This window comes from Lissotriton vulgaris, chromosome 6 (genome assembly GCF_964263255.1).
Source record: "Lissotriton vulgaris chromosome 6, aLisVul1.2, whole genome shotgun sequence".
In the NCBI taxonomy this organism is placed as follows: Eukaryota; Metazoa; Chordata; class Amphibia; order Caudata; family Salamandridae; genus Lissotriton; species Lissotriton vulgaris.
The window spans coordinates 111,930,037-111,947,890 of record NC_141694.1 but is presented as its reverse complement, the minus strand read 5'-3'; positions in this window follow the sequence as shown (position 1 = coordinate 111,947,890).

Genomic DNA, 17,854 nt, shown 5'->3' with positions numbered 1-17,854 from the left:
AATATGCTTTCAGTTTAGCTTATAGATCCCCTTCCAAACCACTGTGGGAAAAGCATGAGATAATAGTTTTCTTTCAAACATGATTCATGATATCCCAGCAGAAGGCTTTTTCACATGGTAAAATCACCTTAGAACACACCACAATTCCTAAAATGAGTATGGTAAAATCTAAAAATGATTTATAATGTAACAAAAGTCCTAAAACCTTCTATTAACTGCAATGCTTTTTAATGAGGTGCTATCATGTATATTGGTCCCAAGATGGCTGCCAACACTTCTTCGATGAAGTGCTGACAGCCAATCAGATCTCACAATGAGATGTGTGGTCAGGCTCCGCCCAGATATATACATTTTTTCACATTTGATTTTCTCAACAACTACTGGAGAGATTTACACCATTTAAACAAAAGGGTGATCTGCGAATCAGACTCTACCATTTTGCCAAATTTCTTGTAATTCCGATCAGCCGTTTGGGCTGTAGCCGTGTCTAATCGTCCTATGGAAAATAACATGGGGAAAACACGTTTTGGGACTCCCCTTTTTTCTCAGCCCCCACTTGACAAATTCCCCCAAAACTTGCATGGAAGGAGCGGAGCGGAGCGGGCCATCTTCTTTGAGAAATTCGTGAAGATTCACCAACCGGCGCCAAAGTTATTCCCTATAGAATGTTGTGGATTTCCTATGGAATCTAGGTCCTAACTATAACTACCTACTGGCGATCACCAGTAGGTAATATATGTGTGTATATATATATATAGAAAAGCTCAGACAGACTTTTATTCATTGTTGATGGGATGGAGGTCTTATGGACTCATTAGTATGGATGAACTAAAGTTTTTGAAAAATGACAATCCTATCATGCCGGTTTTATACCTGATCCCAAAAATTCATAAGAATCCAGCTAAACCCCCAGGCAGACCCATTATTGCAGCATGTGGGGGATTGCTGGAAAAAACAACTGTCTATGTGGACTCATTTTTACAAGAACATGTACAAAGTTTACCATTGTTTGTCCAAGATTCCAGTGATTTCCTCCGTAAAATCAAGGACATCGATTAGGATCCTAGCTGGTGGTTGATAACGCTAGACGTAACATCCTTGTACACCAGCATTGTCCACCAAGATGGCATTAGAGCTATTGACTTTTATTTGGGACATAGACCAGTAATTATGGTAGAACACAATCGCATGATCCTATCTATGATAACTTTTTGTCTGAATCATAACTTTTTCATGTTCAACAATCGATATTACCAGCAGGTCACGGGGGTAGCCATGGGGGCCTGTTTCTCTCCCAGTTATGCCTGTCTGCATATGGGCTATTGGGAGAGACAGGTCCTCTATGGTGAGCACTCTGACATTGCTGTACGGTCGATTGTTCGTTTGTATCGTTATATTGACAATGTGTTTTTAATCTGGAGAGGTACACACACAGAAGCTGAGCATTTTATTGATACTCTCAATTGTAACCATTACAATCTAGCGTTTACATCAGACATTAGCCAGGAGCAGGTACATTTCCTCGATATGACTGTTGAGATTTGCCAGGGGAAGCTACAGACCAAATTGTACAGGAAGCCTACGGCAGGGAATACGGTGCTCCATGCCAGCAGCCACCATCCCGCCCATCTTATATGCAGCATCCCCTATGGGGAGATGCTGCGTATAAGGCGGCTGTGTAGCACAGACTTTCAGTGCAACCTAGATCAGGAGGCCAGTAAAATCAGATTTTTGGCCAGAGGGTACAAGATGGGCCAAGTTGAAAAGGCGATGCGTAATTGAAATGCTTTACCCCGCAATCAGACTCTGGAACGTAAGTCAAAACCTAAACCTGTAGGTACTCAAGAACAATCAGGTAGACTGATTTGGGCCTACAATAGGCAACATGGCGCACTTAGAAAGTTCATAACCAAGCATTGGGACCTAATCAAATGTGACCCCATTATAGGAGCAAAAATTCCGGCCAAGCCGTTAATCACCTTTATGAAAGCTTACTCTATGCAGGATGCCCTGGTTAAGTCCAGTCCTGAGGTAGTTACACAAAAAAACTGGTTGGATAAAATCAAGGGCTTTAGGAAATGTTCCAGCTGTAAAGCCTGTCTCCATGGGGTCAATAAATCAGAATACACTGTTCCCTTCGCTGCTACCGCACGCAAGATTAATAAACAACTAACTTGCAAAAGTGAATACGTGGTATATGTGCTGGAGTGTCCTTGTAACCAGCGGTATATTGGTAGCACCAAGGTGCAGGTTCATAAAAGGATACTCCAGCACAAACGGGCCATCAACACCAACAACTCCGCATATCCGGTAGCACGCCATGTTAGAGAGTGCAATAACAACAACAGTGCACTACTGAAATATTATGCCATAGATTCGGTGGGTCCCCTCAGAAGAGGAGGTGATAGAGAGGGTACTTTGAGAAAGCTAGAGACCAGATACATCATGGAGATGTACAGCAGATCCCCGGGAGGTCTCAACTCTACAGAGGATTTTTACACCTGCCTCTAAGCACCTCTCTCCCTAGTGGTTTATTAGACAAGTATGTACATCTACGCTAGGTTCCAGCGGCTCAATTCATGTCTGTGTTAAAAGGAAGAAAGGAAACATATGCACCTGTGGGGCTATATATTGTCTTTAGATCATAGGCCCTAGTTCTGATGTGTATTATGGTCAATACAGTCATTTTTCATAGCCTAGGATTAGGCTATGTTGTACATATGAATGAAAAATTGTACCAAAAAGAAAAAATATTTTGGTTCACTTATCACTTTTTCACTTTCACCATGGTTACAACATCACAAGCTCTATGGGTAGGATAGTTCAGTATGATATTTCTACCATAGTATTGTCGTGGGAGGCTGCGATAATGTATTCAAACAGATATTATCTCTTCCTCGTATCTGTCAATAATAGCAACAATAGAACTTCATCAAGGTGCAATATACACAGTTGTATATTAGGGTGTATTTTCTACTGTTAGATTAATTGCATTTATGCATTTTAACCTTCTATGACTTTTTTTATCCAGTCTGTATATATTGATAGTATTTAACTGTATATATATTTATTGTTGGTAATGTTATATATTTCTAAAGTGAAATTTAGTTTCTAAGTTTATGAAGATATATATTCTTATTTAATGTAAATATAACCTTATGTCTGGATGGAATTGTTTACACCCTACTTTTGCACATGTACGGCTATTTGAATGGGGATTACCCCGTGATTTTCGAAGCAGCTGCGCGAGATGTCTTCTATGTCTATTATACATTGTAAATAGCATGTGACTTCTTACAACCAATCACAATCTTAATTATTTTGCACTTGCACTTGAAATCCTGCCTTCCCTCTCCATGCGTCATGTGACCAAGGCCTCTGTGTAGGCCGAAACGTTATGCCGAGGTGTGCCTTCCACGAGATTAAATAAAATCACTGCTCACCTGCACTTTGGGCCTTCCTCTCTTCTTCTGCGCCGCTGGTATCCAGAAATTGGGCTCCTGGTGAGAGAAAGCTGAGATTGTGCCTATATATATATATATATATATATGTGTGTATATATGTATATATATATATATATATATATATATATATATATATATATATATATATATATATACATATATATATATATATGTATATATATATATACATATATATACACACATATATATATATATATAAATATATATATATATGTATATATATGTACATTTTTACATACTTTTAAAATTATATAATACATTAAAATTAAGTTCTTGTTTTAAATGAAATATATATGAATTAATATAGATTTGGGAGGCCATGCCCTATGGCCCGCTCCCATTGGCGCCTATTGTGTATTAAGATGGAATTGGACACTGGAATATTAGCAGCTATGTTTTTAACGAATGACTATTGTTGCTCGGCTGAGTATGTTAATAGGTCATGATTTTAATTGTATTTTCATATGTTTTGTCTTGTTACAATACAGCCCTGAAGAAGTCCCATCCAGGACGAAACGCGTCAGCTGTTCTTTCTTACAAATGGAACAATAAAGCAGATTTTTTTCAAAAAAAATTGGACATTACTCTCAGTGTCTTTGTAACAATTTTGTGACTTAGTTTTCACAATTTCTACATGGGGTGCACCTGTGCTTATAAAACTAATTACGACAAGTTCGGTTTGGAACTAACACTGTGATGGTGGGTGTGTATTGGTGTGCACACCAGTCCCAGTCTAGAATGTAAAGGGAAAATTACTGTTGTGGTTATTTTGGTTAGGTGCATTTGTAGAGAAGGTTCCACCATCTGTCTTGTTTTTGAAATAATATGGATGTTTAACTTTTTTTAATTACGTTTATTTATTTTATTTTTTCAATTTATATTAAATCTACTTAATTTTTTATATTTATATTTATGTTTTCATTTTATCTATATCAAATTTAATATTTTGCACAACTTTATTTTTTACATCAATATTTTTCCCGATATTTTTGTACTTACCAGTTTAAGTAAAGTGTACCCCATAAGTTATATGAAGTAACAATCCGGATGGAGGGGGACATATCTAGGAAAATAAGAGCACTCTTTTGGGAAAAGTTCTCTAAGGGTCGTGACATTCTTTTAGCTGAAAAAGACTGTACAGCTCAGCGAGCTGAACTACAGGTTTTTCAAGATGGCGCTTGAAAATACACATTGCGAATTCCCCACACTCATAGCGTGCGATTCATATCTTGAGTTCAATCTTAAAATGAATACTTGCAGAACTGGTTTCAAAACGGTTTCAAAGATACAAAAGGTGGCACAATCAAGAATAAGTTGCTTTGGAAACAAGCAGTTCAATTACAGAAAGAACTACAAAAGACTCACGTGATCCATACACTGAGTCATCAGAGTGATGGCTTTCACGGTGCAGGGAATTCATTGGCTGATGAATCTGCGAAGGCAGCTGTGCAAGCGGGTTCCCTAGCTGCAATCACTAGTTCAAAAACTAAAATAGACAGCGAAATAATGCAGGATGTCACCGCTTCCAACAAAGACAACAGCAAAACGTTACCAAAAGGCTTTCCACTCAAGTACTCATATATAACTGATGTATATAATGTTCCTTTTGCTCAAATCCCTGGAGAGGGGGATAGAGTAATTCCAAACATGGAACAGAGACTAGGACTAATCTTAGCAGCACATGAAGGGCTTGCCTCTGCACACACAGGTGTTTCCGCCACAGTGTCATTATTAAAACAAAGATACTGGTGGCCGCGAATGAGGAAACAGGCCAGAAATATGTTTTGGAATGTGAACTCTACCAGAAAATGAAGGTTTCAACAGTAAAACGCCCGGCGCAGACGCCCCTTTTAATTTCAGAGAAACCATTAGCATGTGTTTACCTGGACCACCATGGTCCCTTACAAAGGGATGGTAACTATAAATATATCATGGTCGCAGTAGATTCATGCTCAAGATTCATTTGGATGTGGGCTTAGCGCTCGGCTGACGCCCAAACTGTTATTAAAGATATGGGAGTCTTTATCGGCACATGCGCAATCGGCACACTACATTCTGACCAGGGTCCTGCGTTTAGCTCTTGAGCTTACAAAGAGGCATGGCCAATCTGGGCATTGCATTGTGGTACTCAAGTCCATTCCATCGTGAGGGAAATTCTGAAGTGGAAAGAAAAAACCGGGACATAAAGCAATGTATAACAGCCAGGGTATTAGGCTCAGGTGACGGGTGGGTCAAACATCTAATAAGTGTCCAACGTAGTTTAAACAATCTGCCAAGAAATTCTCTGGGTGGAATCACTCCATATGAAATTCTTTTTGGTACTAGAATGATTGTCGAAGACCTCGATCATCATACTTCTGTGGTAGAACAAAAACCCTTTAATATCAAAGACCGTTTGGCTGTTTTACAGGACTTAAATGAAACAAGAAGACGTCTAAGCAACACATTACAGAGGCCAATGACCACTCAAGAAAAATGAAAAATCACCTGTCCCAGCAAGGCCTGCCTGGATTGTAATGATTGGGGATCTAGTCAGAAAAAAGATCGCGGATAAGAAGGAATTTGGGCCTTCATACAGAAAACTAGTACCTGTGCTAGCAATCCAGGGATCAAGAACAGTGTTACTGCCGCCCCTTGCTGGAAGAAAGTTGAACCCGTTCATATCAATCGACCTCGAAAAACCACATCATGTGGCCAATAATAAGTAGTAGGCCAAGTGGACTCCAAAGATGTAGCAGATGACCAAATCTTGCTACTATCCAATAGGTTCAAACTGAGAGACTCATCACCCTTGAAGAATTTGCAGTAAGAAAAGAAGGACTATGCAACAAAGCAATGGAACTTGTGCCTCTTTGTTAGACCTGGCATCATTGGCATGAGTCTCTGCTCCATTTTTTGTCTGTTTGTCTCCTCCGTTTGCGATGTTTTGCTGGAATATTGCTTTGGGCACTGTGCCACTGCTGATCAGTGCCACAGTGCAAGTGCTCCCTATGTTAAATTCATACATTAATTGGATTCCATGCTTGGCTTATTTGGTTTACTGTCAGTCCCTAGTATAGTGCACCAGGAGTGCCAGGGCTTGTAAATACAAATGCTGCTGGTGGGCTTGCAGCACTCGTTGTGCCACCCACAGAAGCGGCCTAGTAAAATATGTATACGGTCTGCCATTGCAGAACCTGCGTGCAGTCTGTTACTGCCATGCTGACTGCACAAGTACACCTACTTCCCAGTCCCTAAAACCTTCCCTTAACTTCATGTCAGTGACCCCTATGGTAGTCCCACGGGCAGGGTGCATTGTAAGCATAAGCCCAGATGTGTGTGGCATGTCCCAATAGTGAATTACAGCCATTTTCGTTTTTCACTATTGTAAGGCTACCTGCTCTCTGGGCTGCTGGAATTATTACACTATATAATCGTAACAGACTCAGAGAGCATGGTGGAAAGTCGAGTTTAGTATCCCTGAACTCAGAATTTGATAACACATCCTTTAGGATGGATGGTTTTTAGATTCTGAGTTTGAAACTATAAATTTTAGAAAATGACTAGTTTCTTGTCTAACTATTTACCGTTCTCTGCTGGTTTTTGTGTGTGTGACAGGAGCTGGGTGGCTCCAGAGGTCTGAATGAGTCAGTGTGGGGTGAATGAGGCATTTGCGTTTAGAGTGGGGGAAGAGTAGTTCCTGATAGCCTGCCCTGCCTGACACAATACTGGCTCCACCTCCTGCCAGGCGACTGATGGCCCTGTCCCTGCCAGTGACAATACTGGCTCCACCTCCTGCTGGGAGGCTGAAGACCCTGCCCTGCACAGTGAATAGGCCCGGTGCCTCAGCCTGGCAACCCCCACAACAAACCCAGGATGGGGGAAATTCCCCTGCATGGACAAAGGGATCAAAGCAGAAAAGGGATATAAGAGAAGGATCCCTGAACCAAAGAATGTAGATCACTTCTGACAAGGAAACCTACACCAAGGACAAGAAGCCTGCTGATCCAAGGACTTGCCTACCCCTTCTGCCAGAGTGCTGTTTGCTGGGGGAAATCCTGCAGTTGCTTCTTTATTTTTGCCAAGGAACAAGGAGAGAGGAACTGAGTGTGTACTGTCAGGCTTTGCCAAGAAAATCTCCAAGGGCTGGAAGAGTGCCAGTCTCCTGTTGAAGTCACAGGGCTAAATGACTTCACCACCTGCTAAAATTGCCTGTTGCTGGAACGTGGGAGTCCAGCACATCTAAAGAAACCAGCAATCACGACGCCGCCGAATCCAGCTCGACATCGTGAGTACGACTCCAGTGTCCCGCATCTTCGACGCCGACAGCCGGGCCCGATCGACGCCAGTAGCGACGCCGCTACGGATCACCTCTACATCGCAGCCCCTCTCGACGCCGTGAACGCTGCTCACTCTTTCAACAACGACATTGACAACGCCGCCGTGTCCCGCTTCGCCACCGTGAGCGCTGCTCCGGCCCAACATCTCTCGACGCCGCTGCGGATCGCCCCGACTCCAAAGCTCGATCAACGTTGACGCCTCGACGCCGACACTTCTCGACGGCGTGGATCATCGTTTTTCTCCATTCTAAAAGGTACTGTGTTTGTGGGGTCTGCTTTGACTCTGGGCTCGATGTAGCGCTCCTCGTGGTCGACGCCGAACCTTTGGAATACCTTTGCCTCAACGTTGTGTGACTCCAGCGGGGGTTACATTGTTGCCAAGAAATGTGCTTTAGAGAAGAAGAGTACCTTTGTTGCTAAAGAACTGTTTACTAAGAAGAAACTCTACCTGAACTAATATTTTTCCTTCCAAAGAGTATATATTGAGATTGTGGTATATTTTTGTCGTTATTTGGTCCTGTGCTAAGCCTTATATAAACATCCTTATTTTTATAATACCTTCTGTGTTGTGTTCATTTGTGGTGCATTCACGTTATTACTGTATGTTGTCATAAATGCTTAACACACTGCCTCTGAGATAAGCCTGTGTTATAATAAATGGGTCCACCCACTAGTACTGGGACCTGGGTAATCAATGATATATAAGGAGGGGTCCCAGATGGAACAAATTAGAACACAAAAATCAACAGTTTGACAAAATTCACTTCATCAATATGAATTTCAAAGAATGTTATTTAATATACATCCTTCTTTGAAAACTAATTACCAAGTTTTTTACAATAATATAATTTAAAGCATTTCATGATAAGCCCAGAGAAAAGCGTGAAGGGGGGAGTGAAGGAAGGAAATTTGTGCAACATAGGTTCAAATTAGTCATAAAGAAATAGCATAGTATGCGGTCTCATCAGTATTTGCACATGTAGTACCACATTAGACATTTACACATTGTCATGTATCAACTCATAAAATAAAACAATCCTATCCTGTTAATGGCTGGCACAGTCACAAATGAACAGTTTGCCAACAGGTAAGAGCAGATAACAGTATGTCGACGTTTCGACCCCAGTTGAGCAGAGGATGCTATTGCCCTACAGCGGGGTCTTCCTCAGGACGGGTGATAGTGGGGTGTGGGGGTCAAGATGAGATTGGTCAACCACAGCAACCCATGCACTCGTTTAAGAAATCTAGGAATATCAAGGATCAAGTGGTTAGCTCCTACCTAGCGACACCTGAGCCACCCACCCTGCAAACTTTGTGGAATTTGCCATCAGTGCTCGGCCATTATAGATGTGGCCAGTGTAAAGCTTGTCCAATGTGTGCACAAACAAAACAGTTCAAATACAAACAGCAATGTGTAGATTTAAAATCATTTACAAATTGCAATACAACCTGTGTGATTTACTGTATTAAATGCCCATGTGGCCTGGCCTACGTAGGCCAAACACAACAGAAAATTAAGGTCCGAATTTTGCAACATCAAAGCAGGATCAGATGTGAGGTAGTGGGGGCACCACTCGTAGACCACTACAGAAGGTTTGGCCATACAGTAGATGAGCTAGAGTGGGTGGTCCTTGAAAAGGTGACTCTGGGACCCCGCGGAGGGAGTATATCATCCATCCTCACTGTAAGAGAAAGCAAATGGATGCACCGTTTGGACACTATAGTGCATGGGCTCAATGAACAAGAGAATAATTATGCCCAATTGGCATGCTTATAGTGTCAGATCCAATGTAATGTCATGCCATGATTGTCTGATGTGACATATAATTGTCAGTGCTAAGATTGTAACACCAACTGTGATATGCCGGTTTTTTTGTAATTCAACTGAGATAAGATGCTTTTTATTATTGTTTACATGTGTCTAATTATTACATGTCTGCAACTTCTGTAAGCCTCCACATTTTTGAAATGTAATAGGATTGGTGGGTAGAACATTGTCTTTAACATACTGAATTCCCTTGGGTGTTTTGCCCTGATAAACATCCCGTCACAATAATCCAGACGCGTTCAGGAGCAGATTTACTAAATATAAATAGTTGATGTCTGTGCGCCTTTTAGGACAATCTGTTTTTGTGCTTAAATATGGCTCGGAATCACTAAACGCGGTAAAACGTTAGACAAGTATCTCGTCACCCCAATCCAGATGCGTTAGGAAGCAGACTTTGTAATAGATGTCTGTGCGCCCTCGCAGTTATACTATGTATATTGTTGTGCTAATAAAGAATCACCAACGCGGTAAAAACGACAAACCATGCATTTTCCCCGCTTAATTTCAACCGGGGTCGAGTCTGTTCACCATTGCAAGTGTGCGCCTATTGGCTGCATTAAAAGCACTGACATCTAGCTGCTGCCCGCTTTCCCATTACCGCTCCTGGCCTCGCGGTGAGTCACTCGAGTAAACGGAGTGATGTGCTGATGAGTAGCGAGGTTTTTTTCCCGCTTGCATTTCTCCATTCTTCGGGTAAGCCTCAGATGAATCATTAATCATCCCCCTTTCCATGCGGAGTTTGCTAGTGTTTATTTTAAAACGCTCCTCCTATCTATGTTGTCCCACAGGGACGCAGGAAAAACCAGAGAGGAAATTTCGAGCACCTTTGAAGAGGCAGCATTTCCAAGCAATAATTTTGAAGTGAAAAGCCACTGCGAGCGTAAACGCTTGTTGCACTCTTTAATGGTGAGTAAAATAACGAAGTAGTGGCTTTAGATGCCATTGTGATATGAGAGATATGTTTTTTGATAAAACAGTATTTTCTCGCTCTTTTGTTAATTACAGATGAGACATTTTTCAACAGTAGAAGCTGTTTTCCATATAAAATAACACCTAGGAGCGCCGCAGCGTGAATAGGTGAGCCTTTGACTAGTGTTACACTGGTTGGTTTTGAATAAGGAATGTCAGGAATGATTAAGGCCGGCCCTGAGGTTGGCAGGTTTGGTTGGTTCTCCGGTGTGTGTTTTGTCAATTTATGTGTTTTTAACCCGGCTGGGTAGTGTTTGATGTTCTATTAATTCAGACACTTGTGCTTATATTAATTAAGGTTTTGGGTGGATTATAGCCAAATACAGTCCACTGTCTTACAAATGCCTAATTTACTTTTAGGATCACGCTCTCTTGACATTAGGAGCCCTTGGCCCAACAACGGTATCAGACGGAGCCATTAGAATCATCGTGCTTCGTGTAGGTAATTTGGTTTGGCTTTAATGAGCCTCCATCTCTTCCTTTAAGAATATTAATTCTAATTAAGTCTCTCCTTTATAGGTGCCCTTGTATACTACCCCCACACCCCACTATCACCCGTCCTGAGGAAGACCCCGCTGTAGGGCAATAGCGTCGCCTGCTCAACTGGGGTCGAAACGTCGACATACTGTTATCTGCTCTTACCTGTTGGCAAACTGTTCATTTGTGACTGTGCCAGCCATTAACAGGATAGGATTGTTTTATTTTATGAGTTGATACATGACAATGTGTAAATGTCTAATGTGGTACTACATGTGCAAATACTGATGAGACCGCATACTATGCTATTTCTTTATGACTAATTTGAACCTATGTTGCACAAATTTCCTTCCTTCACTCCCCCCTTCACGCTTTTCTCTGGGCTTATCATGAAATGCTTTAAATTATATTATTGTAAAAAACTTGGTAATTAGTTTTCAAAGAAGGATGTATATTAAATAACATTCTTTGAAATTCATATTGATGAAGTGAATTTTGTCAAACTGTTGATTTTTGTGTTCTAATTTGTTCCATCTGGGACCCCTCCTTATATATCATCTGAGATAAGCCTGTCTGCTCTGCCAAGCTACCAAGGGGGTGAGCAGGGGTTATCTGAGTGTGTGATCCCCTTGCCCTGACTACAGGAGGTGGGTCCCTATTTGTCAGAAGTGTATATCTCTGCCAATTAGAAACCAGCCGATTCTAACATTGTTGGTCAGCGGTGAGGATATGAACTTTGCATTTATGACTCATGTGCAGTGATTAGTGTACGCTGCATAGTGAAAGAAGACCATAGCGTAGCCACAATCTGTTTTCTGAGGATATTCTATTTTTGTTCTCTGCTTTCCTGGAGCTTGTTTTTGAACACTGCCAGTTTTGACCATGAGTGATGCCGGCCGGAATCACTGCCCCTGTTGTTGTGGAGGGATTTGATAGGAAATTGATGAAAGAGTACAAGAAAGATCAGCTGAAGCAATTTTGCCAACAGTTGGAAGTTCCTTCCACAGGCCTCAATATTAAAGGGGACTTTCCCAAAGCGCTGGAGGCCTGGTTAGAGGCCAGAGATCCCTCTGATCCAGTGGTGGTACCGACAGAGGAAGAGGGGGCGGAAGAGCCCCTGAATGGGCGAGTGACATCCTCCGGCAGCAGTGTTTCCTCTAAGAGTCTTTCTCCTGAAGAATTGGCAGACAGGGCGAAGGAACGAGAGTACCAGTTAGAAATGGCAAAACTTAAATTAGGAGGGCAGTTGGAGTTAGAGAATGCCAGAAGCAGGAGAGATGCTGAAATGGAGAGCAAAAGGTTAGATTTTGAAAGAGAAAAATTAGCGTTTGAACATGAGAAAATGGTAGGGGAGATGGAGCTCAAAACTAAGAGTTTAGAATTGAATCCCTCTGGTGTCAGCATTCCATCTGGGCCTGCAGAAAGTAGGTTTTATTTTCCCAAAGATGTGATAAAAGATTTCCATAAGAATGAAGATATTGGCCATTGGTTCAAAGCATATGAGTTAGCATTGTTGGCCCACCGGGTCCCTGAGAAGGATTGGGGAGCGGGTTGTGGGGTCGATTTGTCAATGAAGGGAGAGATTCCTTGTTGGACATGCCTGTTGAGGATAGGATGTCTTATACTCATATGAAAGATGCTTTAATGTCAAGGTATGGCCTAACCCCAGAAAAGTACAGAAAAGCCTTTAGAGAATGTAAGAAATTGCCTGGTACTACGTCGGTTGAATATGTTTCATTTTTTTGCAGAGCCATGGATGGTTGGATAAAGGGTAGCAAAGTGGAAAGTTAAGATGCTCTTTATGATTTGTTTGCTTGGAAACACTTGTCTATTAACTGTTTTCCAGAGCTACGCCAGCACCTTATTGATAGCAAGATATCTAGCCCCAGAAAACATGCTGAGGAGGCGGACCGCTCGGTCAGTACCAGGGTCCACAAGGGTCCAGTGGGAGACTCAGCCAAAGGAGGGCAAAGTAGGCTCATTTGGGAGGTCCAGGATGAGTCTGGCTACAGTATTCTGTATGGTAGGGAGTCTTCTGAGGAAGTAGATGGAGACGCCGGCGTAGAGGTGAAGTTCAGTTTAGTATTTGCATATCCCTTAACTCCACACATTTTTTAGTAGATATTCCCCAATTTCCAACCATACATTTTCCCCTCCTACATTTACTCTTGAAACGGAGACCTCCACATGTGGAGTTCTCCACACTTGTGGCACAGAACGCTGCATATTAAAGGTAGGGCTGTCAGATGCTGCGATCTCCTGCTGTAGGATAATGAATATCATTTCTGATCATGCAAAGCAGTACTACTGGAGGTTGGATTTCTACTGTAGAAACTCAAAAATATTTTTGTGAACAGTAATTTCTCTCAAGTATGTGGGCATCTTATTTTAATTTAGATCACCGTTAGCTCTCTTCATGAACCCTCAAATTAACCTTCAAGTCCTACTTTTTCTCCCTCTCCTCTCAAGAAGGTTGCCTCTCCTTCATCCCATTCTCCAAAAACCAATTTCATTTTGTCCACTCACAAACATCTCCCAAAGATACTGCCTATAACACAACATATTTATCACCACTCTTTATGTTTTTCATGTTCTCATACATTTATTCAGAGTGATGCCTGTGTTTGCATTTATCTCACACATAATCACCGCTTGAGAATGTGAACAGTTCAGCAGTGATTTTTAAATGCTGGCTTGGAAATGGTTGTAATTTTACCCTAAATGCACACCACATGATTTCTGCTGAGCAGAACAACAAAGGAAAGCACTTCTTTTATCCTACTGATTTTCTCAGAGCTGTCAGGTTTAAAGCTCAACTTTTAAAAAGTAAGGAATAATAAGTGTTTGTCTCTCTAGGTCTTTTGTTGTTTGATTTGAGTTCCCCACCAAGAGTATTTTATGATGAATTAATTGAAGAGCAATCAGGGCCGCTAAACTGTACCTCTAGTCAAAGGAATACAAGCTAGAAAGCTGAAACGCAGTCAAATGTCCCTAGAAAGCAAGGGAATTTAATACAAAACATGTTACAGATTCTACCTCTATTTAGGATAGCGAGGTAATCCTAAAATTCAGTAGAATCACAAACACAAGAGAAAGGTTCCACGTTTCTGCAATTTTAAGATTTGTGGTTATAATTTGTAGCAAATGAGAAAAGATTTAAAGATGGACGGAATGCTGAACCAATCAAACATTTGCCCACAGTTGCAGAAACGGCTTAAACCTATTGTTTTTTTGCATTCCACAGCCATATGCAAATCAGTCTTGACTCAGCTCAGTTCAGCCCGAACTGCCAGGACAAGTCCTGCCTGGACCAGAAACAAACATCCTGGGACCAGTTTCGGGGTTTCACCCCTCATCAGCCAGGCAAGCTTGAATCTGGTGTCATAGTGTGTACGGGACCCATGTCTGGGCATACCCTTCCCACTTAAGATGACAAATGTGCACAAAAAAATGGATTTAGAACGGAATGCTGAACCAATTAAACAGTCTGCACCAGTCACAGATCTGGGCTGAATCTACTGTTTTTTTTGCACACCAAAACCATTCCAGTTTAGACCCAGCCACATGCAAATTAGACTTGACCCTACTCCCCATGGGAACAGTCCAGCTCAAGCTGGCCAGGTCCTCCTTGGACCAGAAACACCGGTTTTGGTGTGTCACCCCTCATCAGAGAGACTAGCTTGAATCTGCACATGACAACCCTTGAACCTTTGACCATCAAGGACTCCCCTTTTATGGGTAGCCTCATCACTTAATCCCAGAGTAAACTAATTACCTCATTTTGAGTGTAGAGTGAACTGATAAGCCTCCATATTCTGGATGGAAATCTAATGTAAAGAAGACCAGTTGAGGGATAATGTAATGAAGAAAATCTGGAATTCTACATCATGTTTAGAGCTTTCAAAAGAATTGGAGGACTTTATGTTCCCTCTGAACTTCAAATGGAACCATAAGTGCCAATTTTCTGCAGGTGATGGAAAAGATCCTCCATGTCACTCCTACAGATGTTCAGACAAAGCTCTAGGAGAGATGCTATTCTGCATAGGCGTTACCGTGGTGTTGAATGGTCCATTTTTGTGCATTCACAACTAATTAGTAAGCATGGGCGTAAAATCCGTTCCGCTTGCGGAATTTGCGGATTTTTTGCTCACTTTCACTTACCGTCATTCAGCGTTTGCAGAGTTGTTTTTCTCCATATTTTGCGTGTGCTGTGCCATTTTGGATCTTGCTGCGGGATCCCGCAGGAGTTTGGCGACCGCGATTACGTCATCGCGGCTTGCCACCTTGCACAGCACGCATCGCGAGAGTTCGCAATTGCGAACACGTAGATGCGGCGGGCAGCAACAATCTCGCACTCGCGATATTGCAAAATTTGCAATTCTGCACAAGAAATCCACCAGCAAGCAGCATAAACCTTCTGAAAATGATGATTTTTATCAGAATAACTCTTCAGGTTGACATTTGCCTGCAGTTTTTTTTGCCAGGAGTCCACTTTGGGGGGGGGGGGGAGGAAGTGCCCCACAGTCTCCAACTTCCTGTTCCTGTCCAGCAGGCTCCTCCCAGTGCTTTCTTCATGTGCTGGTTACTTTCATTTGGATCTTGACCTGGTAGGATTACTTTTTGTGGATGCTGCTGGATATTTGGATTTGAGGCCTTTTTGACTTTCTTTGGATCACTTTTGGATTAGAAATTTCACAAGTAAGTTTGTTTGGGGCATTACAGTTGCTGCAACTACAATTTTGGAATTTTCGATTTTTGGGCTGTTGTTGGGGCCTTTTGCCCAGGGATAGTGAGTGGTGCATGGACTGAGTCTTTGTTGGGGTCTCTTTAATGTAAACATCATGGAGGGCATGGATGGCATGGGATTGTGCTGATTTTTGTGTGTGTTTCGACTTTTTGGACTGCTGTTGGGGCATTTTGCCCAGGGGTAGTGAGTGGTGCTTGGGCCTAGTCTTTCTGTGGGGTGTCTTGAATTTAAACATCATGGATGGCATGGGAATGTGCTGATTTGTGTGTGTTTTTAATTTTTTTTGGCTGCTGATGGGGCCTTTTGCCCAGGGGTAGTGAGTGGTGAATGGGCCTAGTCTTTCTGTGGGGTGTCTTGAATTTAAACATCATGGAGGGCATAGATGGCATGGGATTGTGCTGATTTTTATGTGTTTTTCGATTTTTTTGGCTGCTGTTTGGGCCTTTTGCCCAGGGGTAGTGAGTGGTGCATGGACTGAGTCTTTCTGTGGGGTCTCTTTAATGTAAACATCATGGAGGGCATGGATGGCATGCGATTGTGCTGATTTTTGTGTGTTTTTCAATTTTTTGGGGTGTTGATGGGGACTGGCCATGTGGGTGGGGGCCATTTTGAGTGCTGGTACAGGCAGGCCCTGGCCATGAGCTGGGGGGCAAGGGGCCATTTTGAAGGCAGGCAGTGTTCTCAGGCCTGCACCCATTTTGCCTAGCTTTCATCCTTTATGCCCAGTGGTAGGGAGTGGTGCATGGGCCTAGTCTTTCTGTGGGGTGTCTTGAATTTTAAACATCATTGAGGGCATGGATGGCATGGAATTGTGCTGATTTGTGTGTGTTTTTCGATTTTTTTGGCTGCTGTTGGGGCCTTTTGCCCAGGGGTAGTGAGTGGTGCATGGACTGAGTCTTTCAGTGGGGTCTCTTTAATGTAAACATCATGGAGGGCATGGATGGCATGGGATTGTGCAAATTTTTGTGTGTTTTTTGATTTTTTGGGGTGTTGATGGGGACTGGCCATGTGGGTGGGGGCCATTTTGAGTGCTGGTACAGGCAGGCCCTGGCCATGTGCTGGGGGGCAAGGGGCCATTTGGAAGGCAGGCAGTGTTCTCAGGCCTGCACCCTTTTTGCCTAGCTTTCATCCTTTATGCCCAGGGGTAGTGAGTGGTGCATGGGCCTAGTCTTTCCGTGGGGTGTCTTGAATTTAAACATCATTGAGGGCATGGATGGCATGGGATTGTGCTGATTTTTGTGTGTTTTTCAATTTTTTTGGCTGCTGTTGGGGCCTTTTGCCCAGGGGTATTGAGTGGTGCATGGACTGAGTCTTTCTGTGGGGTCTCTTTAATGTAAACACCATGGAGGGCATGGATGGCATGGGATTGTGCTGATTTTTGTGTGTTTTTCGATTTTTTGGAGTGTTGATGGGGACTGGCCATGTGGGTGGGGGCCATTTTGAGTGCTGGTACAGGCAGGCCCTGGCCATGTGCTGGGGGGCAAGGGGCCATTTGGAAGGCAGGCAGTGTTCTCAGGCCTGCACCCAATTTGCCTAGCTTTCATCCCTTATGCCCAGGGGTAGTGAGTGGTGCATGGGCCTAGTCTTTCCGTGGGGTGTCTTGAAATTAAACATCATTGAGGGCATGGATGGCATGGGATTGTGCTGATTTTTGTGTGTTTTTCTATTTTTTTGGCTTCTGTTGGGGCCTTTTGCCCAGGGGTATTGAGTGGTGCATGGACTGAGTCTTTCTGTGGGGTCTCTTTAATGTAAACACCATGGAGGGCATGGATGGCATGGGATTGTGCTGATTTTTGTGTGTTTTTCGATTTTTTGGGGTGTTGATGGGGACTGGCCATGTGGGTGGGGGCCATTTTGAGTGCTGGTACAGGCAGGCCCTGGCCATGTGCTGGGGGGCAAGGGGCCATTTTGAAGGCAGGCAGTGTTCTCAGGCCTGCACCCATTTGCCTAGCTTTCATCCTTTATGCCCAGGGGTAGTGAGTGGTGCATGTGCCTAGTCTTTCCGTGGGGTATCTTGAATTTAAACATC